The sequence below is a fragment of the Leopardus geoffroyi genome, chromosome D1 (genome assembly GCF_018350155.1).
Source record: "Leopardus geoffroyi isolate Oge1 chromosome D1, O.geoffroyi_Oge1_pat1.0, whole genome shotgun sequence".
NCBI classification, from domain to species: domain Eukaryota; kingdom Metazoa; phylum Chordata; class Mammalia; order Carnivora; family Felidae; genus Leopardus; species Leopardus geoffroyi.
In genome coordinates, this window is record NC_059329.1 from 72119977 (window position 1) to 72140651 (window position 20675).

General features: G+C 45.5%; 2 long non-coding RNA genes across 3 annotated transcripts in view; both read right to left on the minus strand.

The window, feature by feature from the left end:
• Nucleotides 1-98: 98 nt before the first annotated feature.
• On the minus strand, nt 99-5655 carry LOC123602587. The gene is made up of 3 exons (XR_006714513.1): nt 4388-5655; nt 3521-3624; nt 99-424 (listed from the first exon to the last, which is right to left on the minus strand). It is a non-coding gene; the product is annotated as an uncharacterized LOC123602587 (long non-coding RNA).
• A 2610-nt stretch (nt 5656-8265) lies between these two features.
• The window catches only part of LOC123601419, a 41245-nt gene continuing 28835 nt past the window's right edge, over nt 8266-20675 (minus strand). For both annotated transcript variants that reach the window (XR_006714103.1, XR_006714102.1), the window contains 2 exons: nt 16781-17008; nt 8266-10615 (listed from right to left, as the gene is read on the minus strand). This is a non-coding gene — a long non-coding RNA (uncharacterized LOC123601419). The remainder of the gene's footprint in view (nt 10616-16780; nt 17009-20675) is intronic.

The window sequence follows — 20675 nt, forward strand, 5'->3', positions numbered from 1 at the left end:
GTCTGTGGAATCCAGCCCCTCATCAGGCTCCTCGCTGACAGTGCAGAGCATTCTTGGGATTCTGTCTCTCCCTCTTCCTCTGCCCCTGCCCACCCCCCTCCCCCGTCTCTCAAAATAAATAAATAAACTTAAAAAAAAAAAAAAAAGAAAGTAGATCAGGTCCATGCTGGACCTATTTTAATAATTAGTATTTTGCAAAATGACTTTTTTAAACCTCCCCATATAATACAAGACATATTCCCAACCTGGTTGTTCTTCCTGGAGTTTTAAATAACTTGTCCTTTCCAAATTCCTCCAGTCAGCAAACAGCTATTCATCATTCGATATTTCCTTGAAGGCCAGCTCAACAAAGACATGTTTGGAAGGAATTATATCTGGATGCCTCAGACTCCAGCCCTTAAATTAGTCTCTGGGTATGTGTATGCTGTGGAGAGGAAGAAAAAAGAAGGAACAAATAGGAACTAAAGCAGCCATCAAGACCGGCTGGATGCCCATGTTGGGATCCTTTTGGGAGCCAGAGGACATGATTCTGTCCTTGCCAGAGCTCCCCACCCATGTGCCTCTTGGGAGTTGTGTCCACGGTGTCTAAAGATTCAGATTTCACCTCAACCCAGAAGGCAGGTCTAAAGGACCATTAGACTCTACCTTACTCTTGGCCATAAAGTGCAATGAAAAAATTTCCCAGTGTACCCCTTTTAGTGTTTGGCTCAAATGTGGACGTGCTTCTCTCTTCCTTAAACCGGGGGCATGACTGAAACCGGGCTAGAACTATCAGTCATTCCCAAGGGGAACTAAACACAGCACCATGAATCTGGATATCCATCTTGCACCTTTTAGCTGGTTCTCTGATTCAGGCTGCTGGGCCTTATTATAACTTCCATAAGCCCTGGGCACTTTTGCCTTCAAGGGTTCCTTCCTCCATTACAAAAAATTTTTAAAAATTAAAAACAAAATTATATTTATGAGTTTGTTGACATAAAGAATATTAATATAATAATAATATATTAATATAATAGAATAAAACAATTTCTTCTACCCAAAAGTTCATTTTTTTTCTGATTTTAAAAGAATTTAAAATGTTTTCATGAGTCCCTAAAGGTATTATGGGTCCTGGGAACTGAGCCTACTATGGCTAATAGATATATTGGCCCTGCCTGCCAGGCCGAGGGACGTCAGCTCAGGGAGAAGAGAGCCATCCATTCTGCCTCCGTTTGGTGAATGGGCCCCAACTATCAACCCAAATGCTCTGAAAATATCTAGCTTCTTTGGATCTGGACAAGAAGGAAGAGCTTTACCTCCTGTCCTCTTATTTCCCATTTCCTGTCTGGGGACAGATTAAAAATTGTTGGGGTGTAAGAAAATGCCCTTAATACCCATCAAACTCAGGCTCTCCAAGTTTATCATTGAAAGGGGGGATGGCCTTTGCTCCTTGTCCTCTTGGTTTGATTCCTTCTGCCCCCCATCTTACCGAGCCACATTCTTCACATACTAAAACGTGGCTCAATTAGGGTTAGAACTGTCAGAAAGACCTTCCCAAGGGGAAAGTAAACACATAGCATACTGTAAATTGGTGATATGAAAGGGCCCACAGGAACAGAAGATGTCAGTAGCTAAGACTCAGCCGAAGGATCTGGGTAGCCTTTGTTTAAAAGGCTGTGGAAATTGGAAACTTACACAGTAGTGGTGGGAATATAAGCTGTGGCACAACCACTTTAGAAAACTGTTTGGCAGTATCTACTAAAGTTGAACATAACGTCTTATGACCCAACATTTCTACTCAAAAGTAGCAGATTGAACCACATGAAGTTGCCAACTTTTTATTGTTTTTGACCTACAAAAATGGCAACTTGATTTGATTCAACCTAATGTGTAACAGAAATGCATACACTTGCCCATCAAAGGTCATGTATAAGGATGGTCTGCTCATAATAATCAGCTACTGGACACTGTGCAAAAGCCCACCGACCATAGAATGGACAAGTAAGCTCTGGTTTGTTCATATAATAGAAAAGGGCATGCAAGGAAAATACAACTATACCCAACACATTGCTGATTGAAAGAAGCCAAACACAAAAATGTATGTATTGTATGATTCCATTTTTATAAAATTCAAGCACAAACCTTATTCATCCACAGTGTGAGAAGTCAGAAAGCAGTTACCCTAGTCAAAGGGGACTAGGTATTGACTCAAAAGGCACACGAGGGGCTCTTTCTTGATCTGGGGACCGGTTTCATGGGTGAGTGTACATTTTGAGAAAATTCATCCAGTTACAACTTATGAGTTGCATATTTTTCTGTATGTGTGTTTTCCTTTCTTAAAAAGTTTAGCAAAAAAGAAAAAAGAAAAAGAAAAGAAAAAGAAAAAGGAAAAAGAAAAAGAAAAAGAAAAAGAAAAAGAAAAAGAAAAAAAAAGAGGGCCGTAGAAGGACTCAGGCAGCTGTTGGGGCAGAGACAACAGCAGCTGGTTCCAGGAGGGCCAGCACTGCCCTCTTGCTCTTGTTTGTGTCTTGGTAGATTTTTTGACCATTAGGTAATACGGGCTCTGTGCCAGCTGCTTCCCATGCTTTATCTCACTCAATCTACGACTCAGCACTGAGGTGGCTCCTATTATTATCCCTATCCAATGGATGGAGACACTGGGGAAACGGATGCTTAAGGACTCTAAATAACCCTCCCAAATTCACACAGCTATTAAGGGATGAGCCAGAATCTGCCCCCAGGACTGTCTCTCCAAGCCCTCTTTCTTCCTGTCTGTGCTCCAGAATCAAAGGAATTGGGATTACCCGGGACAACAGGATGGTACAACTAACTCCCTTTGATTTGGGTCCAGATCCTGCCTCTCTGGCCCTTACCTTCTCTCACTGGCCCCTATTCTTGTTCCTTCCCAACAGCATGCATGGCCACCCATGAACCTGAAAGATCCCTCAGAAGGGGCCGGGGTCAGGCACCTGGAGATCGCCCACCCAAGCCAGCAGAGATATGGTTTATGCCAAGGGCATCCCAGCACCGTCTTCTCCTGCTTATTGCCCTTTTTTGACTTTGGTTCTGAGTCAAAGGTATCTGTGCCAGTTTATGAGGAAATACAATATACGGAAAAATTATGTAGCTCTAGGCCACAACAAAGGCAAAACTCAGCTTCTGCCTTCTTCTCTGACCAGAAACTCAGCCTTCCGCATCCCCAGCTCTTCCCACAGCCCCGTTCAGTTTGAGTGTGGGAAGAAGTCCCAAGAAGAAAGGCAGGAAGGAGCACTTCCTGAGTGTATGCAGTGGGAGTCCATTTACATACTCTTTCCCTTCAATACACAGGACACCCTTGGGAATTAGGTATCATTACCATTATTCTACTGCTGGGGAATCTCAGGGCTCTGTGGGTTAACCGTAAGGGCTGCTGTTTCCCTGGTGTGGGACGGTGAGACATCAGAACAAACTAGTGAGTGTTCAGGGACAACCAAAGCGCCTCCTCCCTCAGGTCTACATCCCGCCCTCCTGGAGTTCCTGCATTGGGTGTGGACATACTCACAGAGCTTGTGTCCGGTGATTTTGGTACAGGGACCGGGCATGATCGGTGCCATTAGCAAGACACATGCTGTACTCCCAGAGCACGAAGAAGGGAACCAGTGCCTCCTATGAGGGGCAGAGGATGAGAGATATTAGCAGGCGGGGGTTCTAGTTCCAGCTTGGCCACCTGTTCCGTGTGGCCTTGGAAAAACTCCTCCCCCTCTCTGATCCTTAACTTTCCCCACTGTGCAGTGAGGGAATGAGGTTTGTTGATGTCTTCCAGCCTTCCCAGTCCAGCCCTCTGGAATCTGTGAGGAGGTGTTCTTGGGTCTGGACCCTGAGGTGTTAGTGTCACTGGGGAAATCCTTGAACTCTCCCTCAGAATGGAAAAGGCAGGAAGGAACTTTCCCCCTTGGCCCGTGGCTCAGGTGGATGTCTGAATGGCAGGTGGGAATAAGGGACACGGACATCTGCAGGGTAGCTGCGGGATCCCGTGGGCCCAGCCCCACCAAAGGCATGGGGTACTAGGCAGTCAGAGGAAGGGCTCAAGAAGGCAGGTCCTGACAGTTCCACACCCAAATCATTGTGGCAACCTCCTATTTTATGTGTTCACCTCCTTGGTCCCCATGCACCCTCACTGTTTCCATAACTCAGCACTTCTTAATCTGGAATTCATGCCCCTTGAAGTTGTTTGCAAAATAATACATGTAGGTGAGTATGAGAATTTTTCTGGGGCAAGAAGCCTTGATTAGATTCTCAAAGAGCTTGGGCACATGCACTTACATATACACAGAACCACTCTTCCAATTCAAACGCATCCTTTCTCCAGCCCTACCACCTGTGCCGGCTTCAAGCCCTCGTCAGGGGTATCTTGGGCTATTGCAATTACCTCCTGAGGAGCCTCTTTGCCTCCAGCTTCATCTTCCTCCAGTCTGCTTCCACAGAGCCTTCAAGGTCACCGTCTTCAAATTCTGCTATAACAACCTTCCTTGGTTTTGCATTGATCGCCTCCAGAGACAGTTCTGTGTTTAGCCTAGCTTGCAAGGTCCTTCCAAATGTGGCTTTGACTTCTCCAGTCTCACCTCCTGACAATCCCCTTCCTTGAGCATCTGGTAGGAATGCCCTTCCTCTTTAATTTGTTGAACTCTTAGGATATAAAAAGGCTTAGTTTGTTTCATTCACTGCTCTATCTTAACATGCAGTGAGTGCCTGACATGTGTAGGCATTTAGTAAATATTTTCTGTAAATGAAGAATTGAGTGAATGTATCCTTGGGGATCTAGATCAAGAGTTCCCACCTCTTGAAGCCTTCTCTCTCCCCCTTAGTATAGGTAGTCATTCTCTTGGATTCATAATTCCCTGTATTGCAACTATTTTTATATTACATCTGATATCATGAGTTGTCATTATATGTGTCACAGATGTAGTTTGATGTTTCTTTATATTTCTAGTACCTAGACCAGGACTTGGCACCTATCAGTTGCTCCAAATACAGTAAATGTATCTTAAATACGAGAGAAAATGCCTGAATGCCCTTTCAAACTCAAATGCTAAGCCAGTCTTTGCCCATCAAAAGCCTATCCATTTTGGGTGGACTGTCTCAAGTTCTCCTTCCTTCATAAATCGATTCCTTCCCTTGCCCTCAATAGGATACATTTCTGGCTTCTCCAAGCTCCCCTGGCGTTTTTTTTTTTTTTTTTTTTTGACCCCATTCTTGTGGACTGCTATCCCTCTCCCTTGTGCTAAGAATTTACCATGAAGCTCTGCCCTACTAGTCTGCACACACCTTGAACCCTGGAGACTCATCTATTCTGTTCCTTATCCACCCCCACCCTTGCCTGCTAACCCAGCTGTAGCATGGTGCTCAATACTGGTCATATGTTATGAGGCTATTGGCAAACTCATTGTTAAATTTTCCCAGTCTTGGCTGGATCTCCAATTCCTCTCCTTAGATATGAGGCAAGTCCAGTTTTTCACAGAATCCCGTTCTACAGAGAAAGATCCACCGGCCTGTATGCAAGCTTCCCTGGAAGCATCAGCCCTTTGCGTTCTCCTAAGCACACATGGCCAGCCGAACCCTCCCCAGGAAACCTGACACAGCCAGGCATTCACACTTCGGGAAAAATAAAGATGAAGAAAGGGAAAAAAAAAATCATTATGGGCCACAACCATTGCACAGTGAGAAGCACTAATTATTCTGTGTAGCCTGAGTTTTTCTTAGTAGGCAAACTCTTTTGAATATTAACAAATATTTATTTAGGAATTAATAATTGACATCTATTAAAGCATAATTTATGGAGAGTGAATTCCTCTTGGTTTGGGTTCCCACTGCTCAGTTACATCTGGCTGCTCCAGGAGTGACTCTTTCTTTTGTTAAAAGCGAGAGGCAGTGCTGGGGATGAGCTCCAGCAGGGGACAGGGACGAGCTTCAGTGACTGCACAGAACAGCTCAATCAGGGGACACTGGGTGAACACTCAGTCCCGACTCCGTCATTCCTTTTCGCATGGCCTCGGGAGAATTTCCTACCCTCCCCAGCCTCCCTTTGAAGACCAAGAAACAGACATCTTTATGTCTACCTTTCTTTAGATGGATATGCTTGATTGCAAGTAAAGGAAATTATTTTGAGTTGACTTCAGCAATAAAGAGGGATTTGGATAAGGACATGGGTCATCTCCCGAAGCCCTGCATGAGGATGTGGCTGAGCCACAGGCACCGCTGGGAGCCAGGCTGGGTAAGCTCTCAACTCACTCTCTGCTTCTCACCTCTGCTCTTGTCTGTGCACCTAATGACTTGTCCCTTGATTGGTCTCCACAGCAAAAGCCCAGCCTTCTCACAGCTCCTGAGCATCCCCAACATGAGTGCAGCCACAGAAGAGCATGTGAATGTCCCTTTTTGTCCCCATTTCCACTTGGCACCTGTGTGGTCCTCACTGCTTAGTGGAGAGGTGCCTGTCATACAACCGAGCATGGACAGGGGCACAGGATCACACAGAAGGTCACACCTTCCAGGCATCATTTAGTCACTCACGCATGCATTCATTCATTCAAGAACTGTTGACTAGAACCCAATGTGTACCGGGCACTTTTTGGGTGCTGGAGATATGGCAGTGAAAGAGGCAGAAAGGGGTGTGGGTCAGAGAGGCCACCCTTGTCTTGGGGGATAGGCCATTCCAGGAGAAACAGCACTGGCAAAGAATCAAAAGGAAACTACTCACTCATCCAACTCTGCAAGGCTGTTTGAAGAGCACAATGAAAGCTCCAAGCCTTTGTGTAATTTTAAGAGGTTATTATGATATTAGACATTTTTAGGGAGAACTGATAAGAAGCTAGAAAAGGAAGAAAAGGAGGAAAGGAGAGAGGGATCAAGGGAAAAAGGAAAAACAACAGAAATAGAAAAAATATCATTTTTCTAAAATGGTAGGGAGGTCTATTTTGGACCAATATAAGAATTAATCTTATGCTTGGAAGCTTTGAAAAATATAATGGACAGTGGCGAGTTTTCCATTACTAGAGAGCATTCAAGCCAAAACTAGATCGCCTCCAGTCAGAGCTGATTTATAGGTCACTCATTTGATGGGGAAAAGATGGACAAGGTGACCGAACAGGTACAGTCCCATCCCACAGTTTGGGAAACAATCTTTATAGTCAAACTCAAGGTCTTAGGAGATGCCACACCTCTGGCATTCAAGGAGAGATGCTGCCTGTCACCTTCCCTGGCCTCCCAAGACAAGAGCTTACACCTCATTTTAACGTGAAATAAAAACAGCATTTCATCTCCTCTGGAATGCAAAACTGTGAATTTGAGTGAAATATGCAGTTTTCATTATGTTAAAAGATCTACTCATTACAATCAAGATAAGAGGATGTGAATAAGACAAATTGATCACCACTTTAAATGTATTAATCAGCTTGCAACTCTTGTCACCAGTCAAAACAGAACAGCCAGACATTTATTCTGTCTCACTTGTGTTTTAGAGCCCATCCCAGGAGGTCACGGAATCAGTGAGCTTCCCTACACAGTTTACGGGCAAACAGTCTCAACACACTGCAAAAGTTCTTGCCTGCTTAGAATCGGACTAAGAAGACACAATTAAATATGTCTACTCATTCTGCAAACATTTATTGAACATGTACTATGTGCCAGGCATTGTGTAAGGCTCTGGAGATACAACAGTAAGTCAAAGCTGGTTGGCCCTTGCCTGCCACATTCCCATAGTTTAGTCAGGGTGCAGATATGCAAAGAAACAATTATAATACAGAGTAATTGGGGTTGAATCAATGGTCAGCATGAAGTGTTATAGGACTGAGGACCAATCTGGAGATGGTGGTTGAGGTCGTATGGCTGGGTATGAAGGATCTTCTGCACAGACGTGGTCTGAGCTTTAGGTCCAGGAGAGAACAGAGGCTCTAGTGAGAAAAGACGCCAGCCCATCTCTAGAGTCAGGCCATCAGAGATGTAGTAAAGAGGGCCCAAATACTTCATTCAAAAGAACATGCCTTCTTTAGTCTAGCCTGTTGGGAAAATTTGGGCTGATGTCTATGTTGGCTGAACTATCACACCCAGTCCAAAGGAAAGCCATAAACCTGGACCCAAACCCCTCCCAGACCATGGCTTCATCCTCACTATTCCCACCACAGTGGGGCCTCAGAGCTCTGGAGGCTGAGGGGTGGGTCAGGTTGGGACCCAGGAGAAAGGAGTCGAGGGAAGGATTTATTTAAACAGGAGGAAGAAATTGAGCTTCTGGGGGAGGTTGGATAGGAAGGAAGTCCCCGTGGCTGGCTTGGATTCAGCCCAGTCAGGATTCCCATCCCCTCGATAATCTCCACTCTCAGAGGACACAGTAGCAAGACAAGGACTTGGGTGCAGGGGATCTGGGAACAGAGTCACTTGCACGAGGTGGCAGCTTGACCAGAGTCAGAGCATGCCACGAGCCGGGTTCGTCGCTCCACTCCAGCACCTTCAATCCTTCCTGCCTGAGAACAGAAAGGCAAGGCTGCAATGTGTGGGTAATTTACCCTTGGCCGGGGGTGGTCAGAGATAGAGGAACAGAAAATCTGCCCAATGTCTAGCAGCTCTCTCTTCTTCCTGTCAAGGCTGATTCTCAGGAGAGGATCTGAAATCCTGGGAATAGACTCATAAGAAGCCTGGTATCTGCCTGAATTGAAACACTTTGTTTTGGGGCTGCAGACTTAGGTACCAGTGGGAAAGTGGGATGAGGAGATGGAACCGCCCAGAAAGGAAGAGCTGTCCCTAAGATTTCTTTCTGTGCCTTTGCTCCAAGCCTCATGGAAAATGTGGAGGAGCTATTTAGGGCCAAGGAAAAACAGGTATCTTCTGGCATGATCCACTTTACTCCAGGGAATCCATGAGGCCAAATGATTCAAAGTGGGTTGAACTTTACAAGTTAACTAATTTTTTTTTAACTTCAATAATCTGTTGTTGACAATTCCATTATGGAGAGGGAGAGAGGTGTAAACTCCGTGTAAAGACCTTTGGAGCAAGGCATTCATCTGGCTTTATGAGGCTTTGAGAGACCATAATGCATGTTTTATGGGCCCATTCTCATTTTTAATCTGCCTCGATAAGATCACTATGCTGGAAGGATACAGAAACTCACTGGCAGAGACCATGATCCTGGCTTAGGAAGGTTTGGGCCTGTGGGGAGTTCCCTGAATGTGGCCTCTCAGGATTCGGCTCAGTCAGGGCAGTCTTGTCCCACCCTCTCAGCTCTCTCCTCCACATGGATCCTGGGTGGTAGCAGGCACGAGAGGGCACAGACCTCATGCTGTGACAGAGTAAATCACTTTAACCTCTCCTCCAGGTCAAAGAAGTAGCAGCATTTTCCAATGAGTAGCACATGTAGAGAATGGGAGAAAATGGAATCCCTGTGACTAGAAACAGACATGGTTCCAGTCACAGATTTCTGATCCTAGCTCTCAGTCAAAGGTTGATTGAATGCCATCATCCCCAGCCTTGACCCTCTCCAATCGTCTCCCACTTGGATCTTCCAATCCTGTCTCATCACTTCTCCCGTTGGAAGAAGGAAAGACCATGTGCACCTGCTCACGAGGCAGGGACAGTCACTCTTCATGAAGCCTCCACAGGCTCCTCTCCATCACCGGGTCTCCTCTGCAGCTGGGCTGGGGCCACACACCAGGTCCTTAGGCTGGGAGTGGCAGACATTTGTGTGGCTTCCAGTTCAAAGTTGTCAGGGGCAGCTGTGAATTCTCCACACTTTCAAGACCATCAGGATATCACTGTTGGGAGGGGACAGATAGTCCTGATCTAGGAAGTGCTCTTGGCAAACTGTCTCCAATGGTGCCTGACCCCTATGGCACTTGGTGGAGTTATGTCATTGAGATGGAGGCGTTGTTTGTTCTTGCCATCTAGTTTAGCCCAGCCTTACTAAAATACAGTACTAAAGTACTGTACATACTTATGAAAGTCTACTCTGGAGAGTTTTGGTCTAGTGCAGTGTGGGGATGTTATGGGATCCTACACTCCCCAAGATTCTTCTTCTTCCTATGTACCTCCAGATCTTATGCCAGAGTCCCTGACTCTGGAGACTCTTGGGTTCTGCCTGCTCTCAAGACTTCTGAGAATCCAGGCTGTTGTCTTGATCTGGGAGGTACCATCTTTTGCCTTGCACTTAGTCTCTGGATACTGGAAGAGTCACCCTTTTACTGAATTTAGTTCATTGGAGGGTGACTGAATAGTATATAAAATATTAACTGTTCAGTTAGACAAATCTGAGTTCCAATCTTAGTAACACTTTACTCATTCATGCATGCATTCACCACAATACAGGGCTGTGAATGCCCACATGTGCATCTCTAGCTTGGACTGCTACTCTAAACTCCAGATCCAAGTACCCTGCTGTCTGCTGGGCATCCCAGACACAACTAGAGCTCTTGATGTCTGGAGCTTCCTCCAGGCTCCCCTTCTCAGTACGAAGCCTGGATGCCCGGGTCAGACGTTTCTTTCAGTCATTGTTCTCCCTTCTTACCCTGTAGTCCAACCATCACCAAGTTCTACAGATTCTATTTCAAATACCCCGCGAGTTCCTGTCTGCATTTCCACATCCACCATGCTGGTCCAAGCTCCTCTCTTCTCCCACCTGGAATAGATAAATAGCCTCTTTGCTCTGCACTTAATTGCCCTGCTCTATCCATTCCCTATCCAGCAGCCAAATGAACTACTAGAACCTACTGGAGGTTTTGTAATGCCTTAGGGGGTAAAATTCCAAATTCACACGCGACCTTGAGTGACGTGTGTACCCTCTGCTGACTCCATGCCCTTCCGTCCAGCTGTCTGTGCCAGGCATGCCGGACTTTCAGGCTCTGATCAAGTCCTCAGAGGGGCCCCATCATGCTTCTGCCAGGAGTGTTCACTTGCTCCTGGCCCGGCCACCTTCCATCATTCTTTTAAAACTCAACCGGAAGGTCTCTATCTCGGAGATGCTTTCCCTACACTCCCAATCTAGATTTGGTCCATCAGTACAACTTTTCATCACACCGTGTACTCCTCCTTCACTTTATAGTTTGTAGTTGGATATTTGTGTGTTTATGTTCTTAATCCCTTCGTTTTCCTCAGAAGCTCCATGGGGCAAGCTACCCACGGTGTCTGGCAACCTAGTATGTTCTCAGTACCTGCTGCTGGGTGGGGAAAGGTGTTTACTGACTGGAAGGCGGGGCGGGGGGGAGGGAGGGACCAACTAAAGTGTACATGTGCAAGCACCCTACTGTAAGACAAGCTCTGAGATGTCCACATTTACAAGATAGCAAAATGAGCCAGTGACTGATGTAAAAGTGGAGGTTAGTACGGGCTTCTTCTCAGTAATCATAAATAGCTAATATTTACACAACGTTTCTTATGCATCTGGGACTCTCTATAAATCTCCACAAAAAACCTAGGAGGTAGGTTCTGCTTTTGCGCCCATTTAAAATGAGGAATCAGACAGAGAGGTGTAGTGACTTGCCCACGGTCACACAGCTAATAAATAGCAAAGCCAATATTCTGGCTAGGGTTTTCAGTACGCACGGTCTGTGCTTAGTTAGCCGCCTTGTGCTAGGCTAGGAAATGTTTCCTGGTTTTCTCTAAAATGGAAGATGAGTTTTAGGTCTGCCCGCATCTCAGTCAGCCACCTAACACAGGGACATGTCCCTGGGCTTCTCAGAGGGAATCTTGAGTCGCAGCCAGGAAGGACACCGCATTTGCCGCCCGGGGTCCAGAAGCTGGGTAGACCTGGCTTCCGGTCCTGGCAGTCACCAACTCACCGTGTGGTATCAGGCAGGTCATTCTAGTCTCAGAGCCTCTAGTGCTTCTTCCCATGTAAGAGCAAGGGGATGGACTCGTCTTGGGAGCTCCCTAAGATTTAGTACTCCAGAATCATGCAGGCTCTACCCGAGCAATCGATCCTAATCAAGTCCCAACTCCCCTTCATTCATTCCCAAGAAGTCGACCAGAAGCACGGGCTTCCCGCTCATCACTTAGGTACAGGGCTGAGCTGACTTGTGAATGGGAGAGGCAGAGGGGGGTGTGGGCTGGAAGAAAGAGGAAGGGGGTAAAGAAAATGGGAGGGAAAGGAAGGAGGCGGAGGCAGAGGAGAGGAATGAGAGCGAGGGCAGAGAGAAGCCAGGAGGTCAAGGCCGAGGAGGGCGGCCACCGGCACGGCGCCCGTGAGGGTGCAGATTGGGCCCTCGCTTCTAACAGTGCCGACCACCGGCAGCGGCTTTTGACTTGCTCCGAGCCAAGAGAGAGGAATGAAAAGGCTGATTTAAAAGCCACAAACAACGCAGAGCAGAGATGGCAGATACAGAACAATAACTGTCCTGGTCAAATTGCCGATTGGAGTATCTGTGTTAGGCCGCGTTTGTAGTCTCTGCGTGCGGAGCGATGGAGAGCCTAGATTGTGCCCGGGGAAGTCACACAACAATGGGGCCTGATGTTTTGTTTCCACTCTTCAAAGGCGCTCCTTTTTTTTCTCCCGGTGATAAGGCCCAGGAAACGGTTAGTGACATGCTCGTGGGAACCTCCGGAGAAGAATACCCAGCGTATCAGCGGCGCGGCGGCCAGCCCCGGAGCGGAGCGGGCGGGCGGGGCGGCTGCGGGCCCCCGGTGTGGGCTGGGGCGGTGAGATAGCATTGAGGAGGCTGCCGGAGCCGCGCGCCCCCAGTCTGGGGACCGAGCCCCTTTATTCAGCCAGAATGGGTGGAAGGCCAGACAATGTAGCGCTATATTTGGTTTGACAACAAAGGGCCGCAGGAAGATTTGATAGTGCGGGGAAGGCCGGGAGGGCGGGCAGGATGCAACACAATGAGAGCTTTGCAAAGGTATTTAGCCGGGCCCTTGGTGCCAGGAACATGGCATGGCACGGATGTCGTCGTGATGTCTAATGGCTTTTGTCTGGGCCACGGTTCTGTATACTAGAGTGAGGCCCCCCCAGCAGGGCTGAGAGAGGCGCCAGGGTGCGCCTGCTGCCTACACTTAAGGGCCATCTGAAGTCACACTCCACTAGGGCCAGTCCTCTCCTTCTCCTGAGCCCAGGCTCCAGCAGGCCCGGAGAGTCCCCGGTCAAGGGGAAGCCAGAACAGGAAGAGCAGGAACGGGATCTTTGCAGGGTGTAAGCGATCAAATGAGACCTCGCATCCAGAAAGAGGCAGCTCCAATTCCATTCTGGGCCAGGTAGCACAGAGAGGAGCGTGCCCACCACCCAGGAGAAGGAGGGAGGGATGAAGGTGAGGCTTCAGAAGGGTAGGGCAGGGGACATGGAAGGGCACTGTGTACCAAGCCTGGCCTTTCTGGGAATCCCAGACAGAGGTAGGGCAACAGGCACAAAGAGGGCTATGCTTCCGGTAGTAAGGCTGGGGAGAGTGAAGGGAAATAGGTCCAGGATGGGGGGCAAAGGCGGGAAGATGACTTTTCCTGCCCTAGACTCAGGCCTTCTTGGAGGAGGGGACAGGTGAAGACAGCGACCCCAGAAACACAGGGGGCTGGGTGGTGGGGGCAGGAGGCAGCCTGGCTGTACCAGTGAAGTGTTCTAGACCAGCAGTATGGAAACAGGGGCCACCACCCGATGAAGACCCTAGTACATTCAGGGCTTCAGTCCTCGGAGGAAGAGCATCCCTCACTATTTTCAACCTCCATTCTGGGTTTTTTATTTGGAAACTCCTGCCTGGCTGCCCTCATACTGATTCCAGGAAAGGAATGTGGCAACCAGGGCAGGGGTGGGTAAGTGGGATATGGGCTAGGACTGAAACAGGACAAGACCTGGTGCAGAGTCTCTTTGTTCTTCCAGCGTGACCTCAGGAGTCATGGGCCCTATCAGCTCGAAAAGCCAGGAACGATGCGATCTCCCCTGGTGGAGAGATTCCTGGTTTGGGCACACTTTCTTTCTGTTGCCCTCTTTGCAAAGCAAGATTAACTGCCAGTGGATGGAGCCTGGAGCAGGGCTTCCCCTCTGAGAGGCCTGTCCAACACCTCTCTGCTCCCTTAGACTTATTACCAGGACCATGGGATCCGCCACAAGCGTTTTCTAGTGATTTCCTTCTGTTCCGTTTTCATCAGTTCCATCCGTCCTTCCATATAACAAGGATTTACTGCACTCCTTGGCACCACGTGTTATGCCAGATACTAGACACAGAGTATGAACTCTCGAAGTTCTGAGGCTCACGAGTCCTCACACTAGAAGGAAGATAGTGGCTTAAACACATAACGACCATGACAAAATTCGCACAGCGGTTATTATGGGAGTATCAAATTCTCTTGAAGAAAGCCAAAGCAATCTTCATGGACAACGTGACACTTCAACGACCTGCATCTATGTGTATTGTGGGCTAAACTGTGTACCCTCCAAAATTTATATCATGAGGTCCTAATCTCCAGCATTTCAAAATATAACTGGATTTGGAGACAGGGTCTTTAAGGAAGTAATTAAATTAAAATGAGGTCCTTAGGATGAGTTCTTATCCAGTATGGCTGATGACTTCCCAACGAGAGGAAATTTAGACCCAGACACATACAGAGAGAAGATGATGGGAAGACACAACAAGAAGATAGCCATCTACCAACCAAGGAATGAGGCCCAGCAGAGATCGTTCCCTCGTGGCCCTCAGAAGGGAACCTGCTGACAGGTTGTGTAGGCCACCCAGTCTGAGGTACTTTGCTATGGCAGCCCTAGCAAACAAATACAGCTGTCACTCCAGAACATTGTGACATTCTTCCTGAGGGTCTGGCCTAGTGCTTGACACACAGTAGGTGCTCAATAAATGCTAACCTCACTGGGACGGCCCATTCATAATTTTAACTCCAACTATACCAGCCTCAAGTAGAACATGCAAACCAAAGAGTACACAACCCTGTCCCCAAACAGCGCCTAGTCTTTTACCTCAGCATGCATTATCCACACTCGGTCAGTAAGTCAGTCAGTCATTTACTCAACATATATTGAGAACTAATTATGTGTTAGGCACTGGGAATTATAGTAGGAGGAAAGTTCCTCCTGGATGATGAAATTCCTTCTTTGCAGCTCCCCAAAGCAAAGAATGCCTCTCAGCGGGGTCACATCTCTGTCTGCCAGAGGGCCCATGTCTGGCACACTCTGGGCTGAAGTCCGTGGCCCAGCCTGGCCTTAGTAACGGCTCAGTGGAGGGCTGAGGCAGCAGGCACAGGAGCCTGGGGCTGGCAGGGGCACCAATAATGGGCCTGGCAGGAGAGACATTTCAGGTGGGAGTAAGTGAGCTTTGTGAATTCCTCCTTGCTGGCTCTCGGGAGTATTCTCGGTCCTGGGGTGAAGCCAGGATTGATGGGACAGAATGGTGCATCCCCTGGATAATGTCAGGAGTCCCTGCTTCTAACTGGCAGGCATCCAGATGCTGGGACAGCTTAGTGATGGGAAGGCTGTGGAGCAATCGTGGGTGTTAATGAGGGCTGGGGAGTCAGCCAAGAAGCAAAGAGGTGCCACCTGCCATAGCACTACTGGCAACACCTGCAGCTTTTGAGACAAACACGATAGGTCACCTCCACATACGTCCACACACATACATGCATGACACACCAACCCATGTGCCCTCAGACACTGCTGGAAGCATGCACATGGGTCAGCATGTAAAACATGCATGTTGACGTGGTCCCTGCGCATAGCACGCTGTCAGGAGTCATGAGCACAACATGCACACAGGGCTGCACACGCTCGTGGGCACTCACACACCTTATATTTCACAGCATTCACTGACATATTAAAACTTAACTCAGGCTGGGGCACTGGGGTGGCTCAGTCGTTTGGCATCTGACTTCGGCTCAGGTCACGATCGCACGGTTCAGGAGTTCGGGAGTTCAAGTCCCACATTGGGCTCTGTGCTGACAGCGTAGAGCCTGGAGCCTGCTTTGGATTCTGTGTCTCCCTGTCTCTCTGCCCCTCCCCCTCTGGCTGGAATATTGGTTTGGATCAAGGATGACACATTTCTTCTCTGATAACTGTGTTGAATATTCGGAGGTTATGACAGGCTTGACAAGGAGGAGTACCATGTGTGATTAGTAATAGAATAAGGTTGTTTCTTACCCTTCTTTTTTTTTTTTAATTTTTTTTCAGTGTTTGTTTATTTATTTTGAGAGAGAGGGAAAGCAAGCAGGGAAGAGGCAGAAAGAGAGGGAGAGAGAGAATCCCAAGCAGGCTCCCTACTGCCAGCACAAAGGGCCGACATGGGGCTCGAACTCATGAAATGTGAGATCATGACCTGAGCCAAAAGCAAGAGTTGGATGCTTAACTGACGGAGCCACCCAGGTGCCCCCATATTAGTACTCATTTAGAGATGAGTAAGTGGGGGCCAAGCTGGGATTTGAGGCCAGGTATCCCACTTGTGCTGATTCCCATCTTGGCCTTCAGCTAGTCTGATGAGGGGCCAGACCGTCCCTCCAGTCCTGAGTGTGGGCATAGCCATCCAGGTGTTCTTCAGACGGGCAGAAGCTGGGTGCTGTGTGGCCTTTCTCCTGTCCTGTGGTGGAAGGCAGACACTGGTCTGATTGGCAGGTTCTCCCCAGACCATCTCTGGGGCAGTAACCCTCCTGTTTTAACACTCTTTAAGTCTATAGTTCAGTTATCAGGACTCAGGAACTAGAGGAACAAAATTCAGCCCACATCGAGTTACTTCTCTACATCACTGCCAACTTATTAGTCAAGACAGGGACCACACATGCATCTCTTTCTTCTCCCTCTTCTATCCTTCCTGCTGTTCTTCACCTTAGAAAACCTCTGAGTCATTCATACATTTTTTAGTTTTGTTACCTGAATGGCCTCCATTGAGACTTCACCACAGTGGCTGAAGTCATCATCTCTGTATTTCAATGGAAAGATGTCCTGAAGGGAGGACTCCCCAGGGTTGTATATAAAGGGTCCGTCTTGTGGTTGCCAAAACAGGTAGAGGGCCATCTCATGTGCAAGTGCACAGTATAGTTCCCACTGTAAGTCTGCGAAGCAGTGTTTGCCTCTTGGATCTGATGACAAGTCTGGTCCCTGAAAAACATTAGAAGCCTCCAGGCTCTGGTTATGATTCAGACTGAGATGAGAAGGGGCAGTAGAAAGACTGAGACCCCTTGTTTTTCTAACAATACCAACAGAAAAGGGGAACAACAATCAAAAATCCAGTTCAGGCTAACCTAGGACTTAAATTCTACCTGCTGATATGCCAGCCCTCCTCCACGAGGTTAAATGGGTTCTCAAGAGTAAATGAGATGCTCACCATCACTCATCATCAGGGAAATGCAAATCAAAAACACGAGATAGAATCTTATACCTGTCATAATGGCTAAAATAAGAAATACAACAGATATCAAGTGTTGGCAAAGATGTAGAAAAAAAGGAACGCTTGTGCACTGTTAGTGAGAATGTAAGTTGGTGCAGTTGTTATGGAAAACAGAATGGAGGTTCCTCGAAAAATTAAAAATAGAACTACCATATGATCCAATATAATAACACATAATAACAAAAGTGTCAACATTTGGGTCATTGGAGAAGGAAGTAGAACAACATTTCTAAATTGTTGAAAGAAAGGAGCTGTCAACTTAGAAATACAAATATCCTCAGTTGGTTGGGTGTCCGACTTCAGCTAAAGTCATGATCTCATGGTTGGTGAGTTCAAGACCCAGGTCAGGCTCTGTGCTGACAGCTTGGAGCCTGGAGCCTGCTTCAGATTCTGTGTTTACCTCTCTCTCTGCCCCTACCCTGCTTGTGTTCTCTCTCTCATAAATAAATAAATAAATAAATAAATAAATAAATAACATTTTAAAAATTAAAAAAAAAAAAAAGAAATGCAAATATCCTTTAGGAACAAAGGTGAAATAAAGAAATTTGTTGCCAAGTAGACTTGCCTTAAAATAATTGACATAGAAAATCTTTAAGCAAAGGGAAATGATACTACAGAGACATTTGGAATATCACAAATAAGGGAAGAGCAATGGTAATAGTAAATATGTAGTTAAATACGATAAACTATTGATCTTCTCTTGAATTATTTAAATATATGATGGCTGAAAGCAAAGATCATAACACTGTTTGATGGGGTTTCCAATACATGTAGACATAACATGTAGAAAACTATAAAACACACAGAGAAAGGAACCTATGTGTAGATAAGGTTTCTACGTTACAGTTGTTGTGGAAAACATTGATTCCAAATAGACTGTGAGGATACAAGTATGTATATTTTAATATCTTAATAACCACTAAATATACAAAAAATATATAGTCAAAACCACAACAATTAAACTAATTTGGAATAATTTTTAAAAATTTTTCAAACAATCCAAAAAAAGAAAAGGAGAAACAAAGGCAATAAATCACAGGGAACAAAGAGAAAACAAATAATAATATGGGAGGCCTAAATTCACACATATCAATAAATACATTTAAACGTCAATGGTCCTAACACACCAATTAAAAGTCAGAGATTCTCAGAATGGATTTTTTGTTTTTATAAAAGACTCACTAAAACTGTCTACAAAGAACTCACTTTATATACAGCCGTATGGGAAGGTTAGAAGTGAAATGATGGGAAAAGATATACCATGCAAATACTCATCAAAAAGAAAAGCTGCAGTAGCTGTAAAATATCAGATAAAGTTGATTTCAGTGCAAAGAAAATGACAGGCAATATAGAAGGATATTATGATAAGAGTCAATTTACCAGGAAGATTTAATGCTTTTAAATGTGGATACATCTACCAACAGAGCCTCAAGACATATGAAACAAAAATGGTCCAAACTGAAAATATAGGCAAATCCACAATTATAGCTAGAAATTTCAAAACTTCTCTTTCAGTAATTGACAGGACATGTAGAGGGAAAACCAGCAGGGGTGTATAAGAACTAAATAAATAGCACCACTGGGTGCCCGGATCTAACGGGCATTTAGAGAATACTCCACCCAACAACAGAGGCCACATTTTCAAAATCTACAACGATCAGTTACCAAGATAGACCATATCTTGGGTCATACAGCAAACCTTCACAAGTTTGAAAGCATTGAATCGTATAAAGTGTGCCTTTCTATTAAAATGGAATTAAACTTGAAATCAGTACTGAAAAGATAACAAGAAAGTCTCTAAATACTTGGAAATTAAACCACATACTTCTAAATCACCTATGGATCAAATTGGAATTCTCAAGAAAAATGAGAAAATATTTTGAGCTGACTGAAAAATAAAAAATACAACAAATGAAAATTTGTGAGATGCAGCTAAGGCGTTGCTTAGAGGAATATTTATAGCTCTAGATGCTTATAGGAGCAAGGAAGAAATATCTCAAATCAATAAGCTAAACTTCCACATGAAGCAGCTAGAAAAAGAGCAAAATAAACCCCAAACAAGCAGAAGAACAAAAAATAAAGAGCAGAAATAAATAAAATTGAAACCAGAAAAAAAGAGAATTTCAGTGAAACAAAAACCTTGCTCTTTGAAAGTATCAATAAAGTTAATACACCTCTAGCAATACTAACAAAGGCAGGAAGATAAAAAAAAAACCCTACAAATTTCTGATATCAGCAGTGAATGGGAGGATATCATGACAAACCCCACAGACATGGCAAGGCTAGTATTTGTAAAACAACCCTACACATATAAATTTGACACATTAGGTGAAATGGACCAATTCTTTGAAAACCATGAATTCACCACAAATGAAATCCATCATATAAATAGTTTTATTATAACTATTAGAAAGCTTGAGTTGGAAAAAGAAATCTTCAGTTACACATGATTTTATTGGCAAATCCAGCAAATATTTAAAGAAGAAATAGCACCAATTCTACATGCCGTCTTCCAGAAAGTAGAACAGAAGGGAAGACTTTCAATTCATTTATGAGGCCCACATTACCCTGGCACCAAAACCAGACAAAGACATTACAAGAAGAGAAATTTGAAACCAATAGCCCTCATGAACATAGACACACAGATCTTCAACATATAATTAGCAAATCAAATCTCAATTAAACAGTAAAGCCATGATCAATGGAGCTCATCCCGGTAGTGTAGGACCAGTTTGATATTCAAAAATCAATCAACATAAGCACCTTATTAATATTCTAAAGAAGAAAGATTATATGGTTTTACCAATCTGACAAAATTTTTCAATCATGATTAAAAAAATAACTCCAGAGGAAAAAAAAAAAAAGAAACAATCTCTCAGCAAACTGAAAATAGATGGAAACTCTCTCAACCTAATAAAAGGAATTTACAGAAACAAAACAAAACAAAACAAAAACAAAAAAACCCTGAAGTTACCATCATGCTTAATGGTGAAAGACTGAATATTTTCCCCCTAAGATCAGGAACAAAGGAAGGATGTCTGCTCTCATAACCCTTGTCCAACACGTTGGAAGTCCTAGCCAGTGAAATAAGGCAATAAAAGTAAATAAGAGGTGGGGCGCCTGGGTGGCGCAGTCGGTTAAGCGTCCGACTTCAGCCAGGTCACGATCTCGCGGTCCGTGAATTCGAGCCCCGCGTCAGGCTCTGGGCTGATGGCTCAGAGCCTGGAGCCTGTTTCTGATTCTGTGTCTCCCTCTCTCTCTGCCCCTCCCCCGTTCATGCTCTGTCTCTCTCTGTCCCCCAAAAAATAAATAAACATTGAAAAAGAAATTTTTTTTTAAAAAGTAAATAAGAGGCATAGACTTTGGAAAAGAAAAAGA